We start from the raw sequence: 9,887 nt of genomic DNA on the forward strand, positions 1-9,887 counted from the left end.
AGGATTTCCCCTTTCTTTTTACCCATTTTGGAAAAGATGAGGATGTTAATGTTAATTCCGGATTTACTGGGTAGTTGGTACTTGGAAGGACGTACGGAGAAAATACCCTTTTTTTTCTTAGTATACTACAAAAATGCCACTTTTATTTTAGAATCCAAAATTTATCCTTACATAAATTGAGGAAAAAGCCCCTCTCTAAGTACCTGACCATTTCAGGTCATGGACATTAAAGAAGGCCATGTGAAGCACTAAACCAAAACCATATTTGGGTTGCATTGAAATGGATAACAGTATACGAAAATTTCCAGCTTATCTCATCATAATGAGTTCATGTATTGTAACTATGAACATCTATCTTGGCCTCCAGACTGTGTTGGGTCATCAGTTGCCTGATGAATTCAGTGAGCATCATAGAATTCGACTCTATTTTGCCCTTCTAGAGGTATGTGGGTATGGTAAAGTTTTTGAATGACAGATACTACATAAATTCAATACCTTATCTATAAATCTGAGTTAAAAAAATATTCCTTCTAACATACACCTTCTGGGCCAGGTTGAGCCTCTGGTTCAGTTGGTAAAGACAATGTTCTTCGACCCTAGGGTCAGAGATTGGAGGTTCAATCCCAGCTTGCCTACGAAAAAAAATACAACATCTGGGCGCCACTTAAGGCACGTTTATATGTGATTGGATCCATTGATCTGACTGCCAACGACAAGTGATCCAAACTAAACGCCGTTGAGAACAGCTTAATCAAATGATCTGATCAAACCCTTGATCCATCAAGCCTTGTTTACATGATTCATCCGAGAAAAGTTAAATCATTGATTTTGATAGTTCTTTTTATCTTACACAAGTAATATCCATTGGACGTAGAATAATACATGTGGGTCACCTTATGATATTATACCAGATCAATTGCCTCAAGGGAAGTGATATATTCACACCCTTTTCGTCCCCTGCGACCCTCTCTGGTGTATTTATGACTAATCTTTTTACACTACAACTGGGTGGCAAGGGAAAAGGGGGGTGGGAATGAATTTACAAATAAGCGTCCTTGTGTGGGGACCCAAGATTTGATCGTTAGGATTGATCCGATATAGTTCAAATCGTAGATAGTATTTAAGAATGGTGATTAAAATTTAAAAGGACTTTCGAAATATTTTGTTACAACAGTTTACATATTAGCAATGTGAGGGTATATTTGTAATTTAACTAGTAACGATATGCCTTCATGTTTCCTGTTCTGAAAGGTTGTACTATGGACCAGACACTCCAAAAACGTCAGCAAAAACTCTAGACTGACAGAAGAATCTCCATTACCGCCTTCTTTTCTATTTTTTTGTTTCTTCTTTTTAATAAATAGATACAGCCAACATGATTTGGGTCTGTTTTTGTAAACAGAGAACTTGGACATTTTGTAAAGGCATTCCCACAACATGTTAAAGACAGAAATGCACCATACCACCCCTTTCTTTTCATTTTGCATTTTACCATTCTCCATCCACTCCTTTTTACTCTAATTGGAAGTGGCAGAGGCATGGCTCTGTGTTTTCTGGCAGAGTTTACAGGGAGGAACAGTGAAATAAAGCCTAGAGATGGAAAAGTTACTGTTGCAGTAATGGTAAATACGATTTTTTTCTACAACAGATTCAAATAATACAGATATAAATACCCAATTAAATTATTCTTTTCGTAGATGCCATCTGACATCTGTTACCACACAAATTTTCAAATGTAGTGTAGATGGGGAGCAAATGTACCACTAAATCCAAAATAAAGAAAAGAAAATTTAATACAACAAAATCCATCTCCTATGGTTAAAAAGAAAACTGATTATTATTATTTACTCTTCTGATTAAAAAATTGTTACTGTCTAAATAATATAACTGTTAAAAAGCAAGTTACTGTCTAAATAATAAGTTACAATATAACTGTTAAAAAGCAAGTTACTGTCTAAATAATAAGTTACAATTATCTTATCTAAGTGATAAGATAATTGTTTCATGTCCGTCTTAACTTATGTCACAGAGAAGTCACTCTTCCAATTTAATGTGAAGGGCTGAGATTAATCTCACTGGACAACCTGTCTTTTAATCTCAAACCTTCACATTAAATTCAAAGGCATATTTCTCCACGACACACTTAATAGAGACGGACGTGAAACAAGCTCTGAAAAAAAAAAAAAACCTAAATCCTCTAAGATCCTATCTTCTATCATACATCAACGGTCGGTGTCCATTGTCTCCTAATTGTAATCCAAGTGTACAAAATGTGAGATGCCTCGCCCACAATTGCGTCATTAACATTAATTAGGGTATCCCAAAACTCCAATATGGCCTACACTTTCGTTCTTGGAGGTAAACTTCAACCTGAAAAGGCAAAATGCACCCATTAAACTTAGGTTACCACAATGCTGCACCTTTTACCATGTTTTAACTACATATTACAAATAGGGAAATGATATCAGCATAACTATATTGTGATATTTTCACTAACCCATCTCGTCTTTTAGTATTTAAAGAGCTGTTTAAAGGTTATTACATTTCTCAAAAAGCTCTCACCAGCCAATCAAAGAAGAAAACGCAGTTGGGTTAGTGCAAATATCAAAATATGGTTGTGCTGATAACATTTCCATATAAATATATACATGGAGAGTTAGTGTCCGAAATGTCCATCTATTGTTTGATGAAAACACTTATAAACAAAGAAAAAAAAAAAACGCCAATAGAGATTAAATGAGGTTTATGTGTCCCTGATGTTTTATGACGTCACTATGGCCAAATGCCATCCAAGAGCTTCCATCAGAGAAAAGTACGGAATGTGGGTAATAGTTTCGAGGAATTACGGATTTCAAGTATTTTTTAAAATAATCATCAAACACGGGTCATTCTTCAAAATCGGGTGGAAAAAGACCTCAATACCCTTCTGACATCAACAGAACCAAGGTGGAGTTCTCGTATTTTGGTTCTTCATGATTCATCTTTTCATTAATTTAGTATTTTCTCTGTAGAGAAAACCCCCTTGTATTTAATGCATCTCACCCCATTTATGTTGGCGCACTGCACGAGGCTTCTTTTGATTCGTCTGAATGTGTATTTGAACTGACAGAACCTTATGTTCATTTGGATCTTAGCTGTCGGAAATCACTAGAGACAGAAGAATGCTTGACATGTGTTAAAAAAAACATTTTGGAACGTTGGCACCTTTATTCACAGCTTGTTTGGTTTTGATTTGAAATTTCCCTTTGAACCATGAGTCCCTTGGGTTCGTTTAAAACTTGATCGTCGCCAATATGCATAGACGGTCGGATCCACGACACGTGGACATCAATATAGAACGGTGGCGTCTTCTAATAATACTGTCATCTCTCTGTATGGGATTTCGCCGGCGTACCCATTATTTCCGCCGGCGTATGCATGAATTCCGCCACCGTACACCCTATTTCTGCCGGCATATCCCTTGGTATTCCGGCGGCGTACTCGATACGTTTTGAGCACATGTTTGAACCCAGAAAATCCGGCAGCGTACTCGATATTCCTGAAGCGTACTCTAGAATCCAGTGGCGTACTTTATTTCTTTGAACGATGGATGTTTATTGAATCAAGCGGCGTACTTGATATTCTTGGGCGTACTCTAGAGAATCCGGCGCTGTTCTAACCCAAAAGAGACGTGAGAAATAATAAAATATTCAATAACGTCGTTGTTCTAAGCCAAAAGAGACGTGAGAAATAATAAAATATTCCAATAACGTCGTTGTTCTAAGCCAAAAGAGACGTGAGAAATAATAAAATATTCAATAGCGTCGTCGTTCTAAGCCAAAAGATACATGAGAAATAATAAAATATTCAATAATGTCGCCGTTTTAAGCCAAAAGAGACGTGGGAAATAATAAAATATTCAATAATGTCATCGTTCTAAGCCAAAAGAGACGTGAGAAATAATAAAATATTCAATAACATTGCTGTTTTAAGCCAAAAGAAACGTGAAAAATAATAAAATATTCAATAATGTCGCCATTCTCAACCAAAATAGATGTGTAAATAATAAAATATTCAATAACTTAGCCGTTTCATCTAAAAGAGAAGTGATAAATAATAAAAAATAATGATTGACATTGGGTTGTGAATTTGTCAGGAAGGGCAACATACGAGGACTCTGATCATGTCAGAAGGGTATTGGGGTCTTTTTTCGACTCAATTTTGAAGAATCACCAGTGTTTGATGATCTTTTTTAAAAGCACCCAAAATCCGTAATTCCTCGAAACTGACGCCCCAGTCCCTTCCCTTCCATTATTTTCGAAGATTACAAAAGTACAGATACAGTCTTCGAGCAAGATCTTCTGTAAAATCCCAATCCTAATTCGAGCTCAAGAGTTTAACTCAATCATGGAAACTATGCCATTTTCATACTACGAAAATGTTTATAATCTGTTCTTTTAGGGATACTGTTTCCAATTCCTCGCCTGAGGACCCCACCGGACTTGCATTATGCCAGAACCCTCATGCCTATATCATAATGATAGAGTACACAGAAATATACATGAAATAAAATTCAAGGCGTAAATTTAACAAAAAATGCAGCACTCAATAACAACAAGGTGGAATATGAAAAACCCCACTTTCTCTAGAATCATCTTCAGTAGAAATAATTTTTATATACCTAACAAAAGTAATGTAAAACAAATCATGCAAATCACACTAACCATACATTTACTCTAGATTCATGCACATTATACTACCCACATTTTTAGTTTTGCTACAGGCCCATCTCATTGCTATACATGCATGTAATAAAGACTACAAAGAAACCGCTAGCATCTTATCAAGTTGAGATATATATAATAAGTGTTAGCAGAAGAAGAAATGGAAACCCTTCCCAAGGTGAACCATGGTAGAAGGTTCCAAAGAAGAAATACCCCAGCATTCCTTACCCAAGATGCTCCCAAAGATCCCAACATGCACTCATCAAGCTGGCCGATTATGTAACTCAGCATTCATCAATTAAGTATTGAGCTACATCCACATGTTATATTGAATCATTAGAATCCCCATTGGTTTCCCCGTTTCCCCTGATTACCCTCATTAGTTTGAATATTTGAGGTAGGGAGGCATCGTTTGTCCCCTCCCCCCCCCAGGGATGGTGCTTTGTGCTCTTGACTCTAATATCTTAAGTTTTTTTATATTAATAAACTGTTAGGGATCCTGCCTAACCCCAGCTTACCTATAAAAAAAATGAAACCCATTAAATTTTGAAAGCATGTATCAACTTTACATAACAAGCTTAAAAATCAGAAGTGGAAACCCCATCAAATCTTACACAATCACATGTAGAGACATTACGATTTCAGTCAGAACTATATCTGGTAAATGAAAATAAAATAAAGTAAAATGATGGCCTGTCTTAGAGTGAAGGAAGAAAAAAGAAAAAGAAAAACCGATCTAAAGGATAATATCAAAGAGGGGGGGTGCATGGCTCCCTTCTGAAAGAAACTGCTTGGACCAATCCCTTCACGAGCAGATGCCTGCATAAAAGAAGGCTTTGACGAATGGCATTCGCCCACTAAAACCGTAAAAAAGCCCTCCCTTTATCTCTCTCTCTTGGATTCTCATCTCTTTTTTTTTTTTTTTTTTTTTTTTTTTTTTTTTTTTTTTTTTTTTTTTGATAACGTAGGATGTCCCCACCCCCTTCGGGAGTAGGACTAGTCCCTACGGATGCACGCAATCGCCCGTAAACCACGTGCATCGGGCAAGTCCGGGTGGGATTCGATCACTCATCTCTATCAACAAATGTCCTCTCCTTTTTCATTTATCTTTTGCCAAAAGATTATAACAGCAATAACTAGAGAGAGAAAGTGTGTGGCTTTGTTTCAGTCGCTGAGCGTGCAGGCCTGCCATTTTAACACTGCCATCGTTCTCTCTCTTTATTTCTTCGCCCACCCTTTTTTTATATCTTTGGCATTCTAATGGTGGTTAAATGCATTTTTTTTTCTGAATATTTACACTGCCGTTTCTTATTGATAAGGTAGTTAATAAATGGGACAGTGACCGGAATTATTTACTAGTAATCTTTTTCATTGTTCTTAAAGTAGTAGGGTACAATGACCAAATCCTCCTAAAGATTTCTTGAAATAACATGATATTGCTCTAGCCGTGTTACTACTGTTCTTGGGCCATTGTCTCCGATTGGATTGTGATAGGATGATCCTGAACTGTTGATCAATCTCTCGATAAAGAATATGAAACTATGGATTTATAAAAGGTGATTTATTTTATTTTTTACAGATTACATTTTCTGATTGTTGGTTTCAGCCATCGGTCTTACTCGGGTTATGTACCTTTTTAGTAGCCAATTAGTAGTGTAAAATAAAAAACTGACTAAACCAATGGACTGCGGATATGAGATCAACACAGCCCTGGCCCACATGTCTCTAGATTTCTATTTACAATTAACCACAAAATGAAACAAGAGAATTTATATGATGAGCACACGTAAACAGAAAGTATAGTGGAGCCACTTCAAAGGATGATCTAAACCGTTCATTTGTTAGACCATAATGTAAATAGGTTGTTTCCCATAGATCATCTCTCTAGGATGATCCTAACTCTCGGATGATCTATGAAGTTTTCTATAATGTGCAATACCTCTACAAATCAGAGGGTTAGGATCATCCTATGGAGATGATCTATGGGGATACAACCTATATACATTGTGTTCCAACAAATGAATGGTTTAGATCATCAGCTGAAGTGGGCCCCACCCCACCGCACCCCACCGTACTTTCTGAAAAATACTAAAACTTCACCCGCACTCACCGTACAAAATCGCATGAAAACTGAAGGCGTGTAAATATCAATTTTTAAAAGATGAGGGCAGCTTATTAATTTAATGCACGTATTAAAATAAGGGCATTTCAATCGTGCACGAGTAATTTCTCCGATCAAGTAGGGCTCTTTAAGTCATTCTAAACCCGACTATATATAATTAAAACCGCATTAAACTTTTTTTTTTTTTTTACTGGAGGGTAGGACCGCCTGTTATTGGTGTTACTGACGGATATGATGTGACCGGTCACAATCAACGGCCATGTTTTGCTGTAACCAGCTCATAACAGTGATTGACACGTGGCCAGTAACTCGGGCACCAATCAAAACTCACCTGCCACGTGAGAACTCGTGAAAGGGACAATGAAGCAGAGGTACTCCCTTTACTTTCTTTTTTTTTTCAGAGATCTTTCCATGGCCACGCCAAAAAGCCTGCAGGGACAATGAAGGAAATTAATTACATATATTTTTTAATAATATATGTTTTTATTTCCCATTTATTGGATAGTGTTATCCTCGTCTCCCCTTCAGCTAAAGAAGTGTGTGGTCTCTTTCGTTATAAGGCCGTGGTGGTGGACCATTAGTGTTTTAATTTGGCAGCTATGCTGATACTCTGACTCTATTCATTGTCACAAAAATAGGGTCACAGTATTTTCACCCCTCCTCAGTTGATATTGGCACCCCTTAACTTCTCTAGTGTGGTTGATGAGAGAGAGAGAGAGTGTGTGTGAGTTTCTAGAATGTTATAGGTAGTGAGAGATAAGAACAGGGATGAGCCTCAGGATCCTTAACTTTTGCTTGGTTGTGAGGACCAAGTTGCAACCAATGAAAACATAGAAGAGTAAGCCTTTAGCGGTGAGGTGAGGTGGGGGGGGTAGCATTACCTTGGGTGTGACCACACAAGGCATGTGCAGTTGAAAGACGCTTACCAAAAATTATATTTGGCATTATCACGTTGGATTTTTCCCTTCTCTTCTTTATTTTCTGTGATGAAAAGAAAGACAAGTGAAAGTTATGTGCATACGCTGGTAAAATTTCAAAGTGGTCACGACCATTTTCTCACATTGAAAGGGCTATTTTAACAGGGGACACAGCCAGGGATATGCTTTAGGGGGCCCAGACATACCATTCAATATTTCTTTTGAGCCATGGGCATATGAAAATTAGGAAGAATAACATTGAAAACTAAAATTCATAAAAAAACGGAAGTAATGAAATAATCTACTTAGAAATCTTATGCTTGAATAATACATTGGCTATAAAAACAACAGGACCAACATAAAATTTGTGAATGTGCTTTGTAATCTAATGTCAGCGTATTGACATCATTAAGGCCCTGTTCGTTTCAGACTGTGACAACTGATTGTGGGCACCAAACCGATTATTGGACTCAAAATTACTTATTTGTTTATTATCAAAGAGTTGTTGGGTTTATAACTCCTGATCTGCAGTGAGGCAATAGCTCTGGTACCATGGGAAACAACCAATTACTGCTAAAGCTTAAGCGGTTAAGAGTTGTGTTATTTAACCATTTATACTTCTACAACCCTGTAATGTAAAAGGGTAGTCATAAATACATCAAAGGGGGCTGGCCTAGGGAAGACATAGGGCAAAATGTCTCACTTCTCTAAAAGAATTCCATCTCAATGTGGGAAAGGGTGTATTATTTGTTTTACACCCATTTTATATTAATACCAACCGACTAAAGTAAACAGAAAGTATGCATTGTGGACCCACCACCTCGAAGTGTATTGATGGACAGAGGGCGCGATTGTTGGACGGAGGGTGCTACATTGAGATTGTGATCTTTGCAGGATTATTATTTTGCAGTTCAAACAGAGATGGAGATTAGATGCATGCGGACTTGTAGGCAAAACAAGGTGTTCACCATAGTGAGCTCAATATTAGCGACATTTGCTCTATTTTTTTCTTCTTCTTCTTTTTTAAATAATGAAATACATATTAAAAAGGGAGACCAGGAAGATCAAGAGTGCAAGAGGAAAAAGAGAAAAGAGAATACATATAAAGCATATTTCACGGGAAAGAAATTCAGATAACTCCAGCGACAACCAATTCACCCTATTTCCAGCTAAGCGGTCTGCCTCACTATTAGTCGAACCATGAGCGTCCTGAAAGCGGATGAGGTGGCCTTCCAAATGATCTCAGATATCGTTAAAAAAAAACTCTATGAATCTCCACGGATGAGGCCTGCTACCATCTAACCATCTAATGGAATTAAGAGAATCTCCATCGACTAATAGCCTATCCAAAGAATTTGTTGTTTAGGGATATAGGGGAATTTCGGATTATACCTTTTGCAAGATGGATCTGATAGTATTGCTTTAACTGATTATGAAACTGGAAATAGTTATGACTTGTAGAAAGAAAACAGTAATCAAATAAAAGTGAGAAACTTATCATTGAGTTGAGGCACGAATCTCAATTCTCTGTCCTTTAGACAAGTATCGCCCTCACATACGACGAATCATGGTGCAGCTTAGATCTCTTGGTGTATGTCTCCAGGATTTAACAACTCCGCTTCAAGCGGTATGCACTCTAGCTACCCGGATGGCTAGCAAACACACTTATGCAGCCTTGATCAGAGATGAAAAACGACCAAAAAGTCACCAAAGAACAAAAACCATAAGCTAAAGAAGAAAGAAACTTTTTTGTTTACCTGCTTTTTACTTCTTAAAATGACGCCTTAAAAAGACTTCAAAAGTCGAGTCCTGAATGCCTTAATTAAGGGATCCGATTAGGTAACGTTTAGAACGTTGTTCTACGAGAAGAAAAGAAAAGCCGCACTTACAAAACCAAAATGTAAAACATCGTGTTGAATAACTTTGAAATTATTCCTTGGGAATGGCGAAGTGTTTGACCAAAACCGGCAAAGTTATTTTCAACAGCGGCGAAATTATCCCTTCAGGAACGGCTAAGTTTATCTGCCAGTAACTTCGAAGTTACGGGAGAAATAATATATATGGATAGTAACAAAAAGACTGAGGTTAGAGCAGTGCAACTCCCTACCGAAACATAAGAAAAATATTATGACTTCAGTGCAACCC

This window comes from Tasmannia lanceolata, unplaced genomic scaffold, assembly GCF_043159265.1.
Source record: "Tasmannia lanceolata isolate RefF3 unplaced genomic scaffold, GAP_Taslan_0.1 ptg000005l, whole genome shotgun sequence".
In the NCBI taxonomy this organism is placed as follows: Eukaryota; Viridiplantae; Streptophyta; class Magnoliopsida; order Canellales; family Winteraceae; genus Tasmannia; species Tasmannia lanceolata.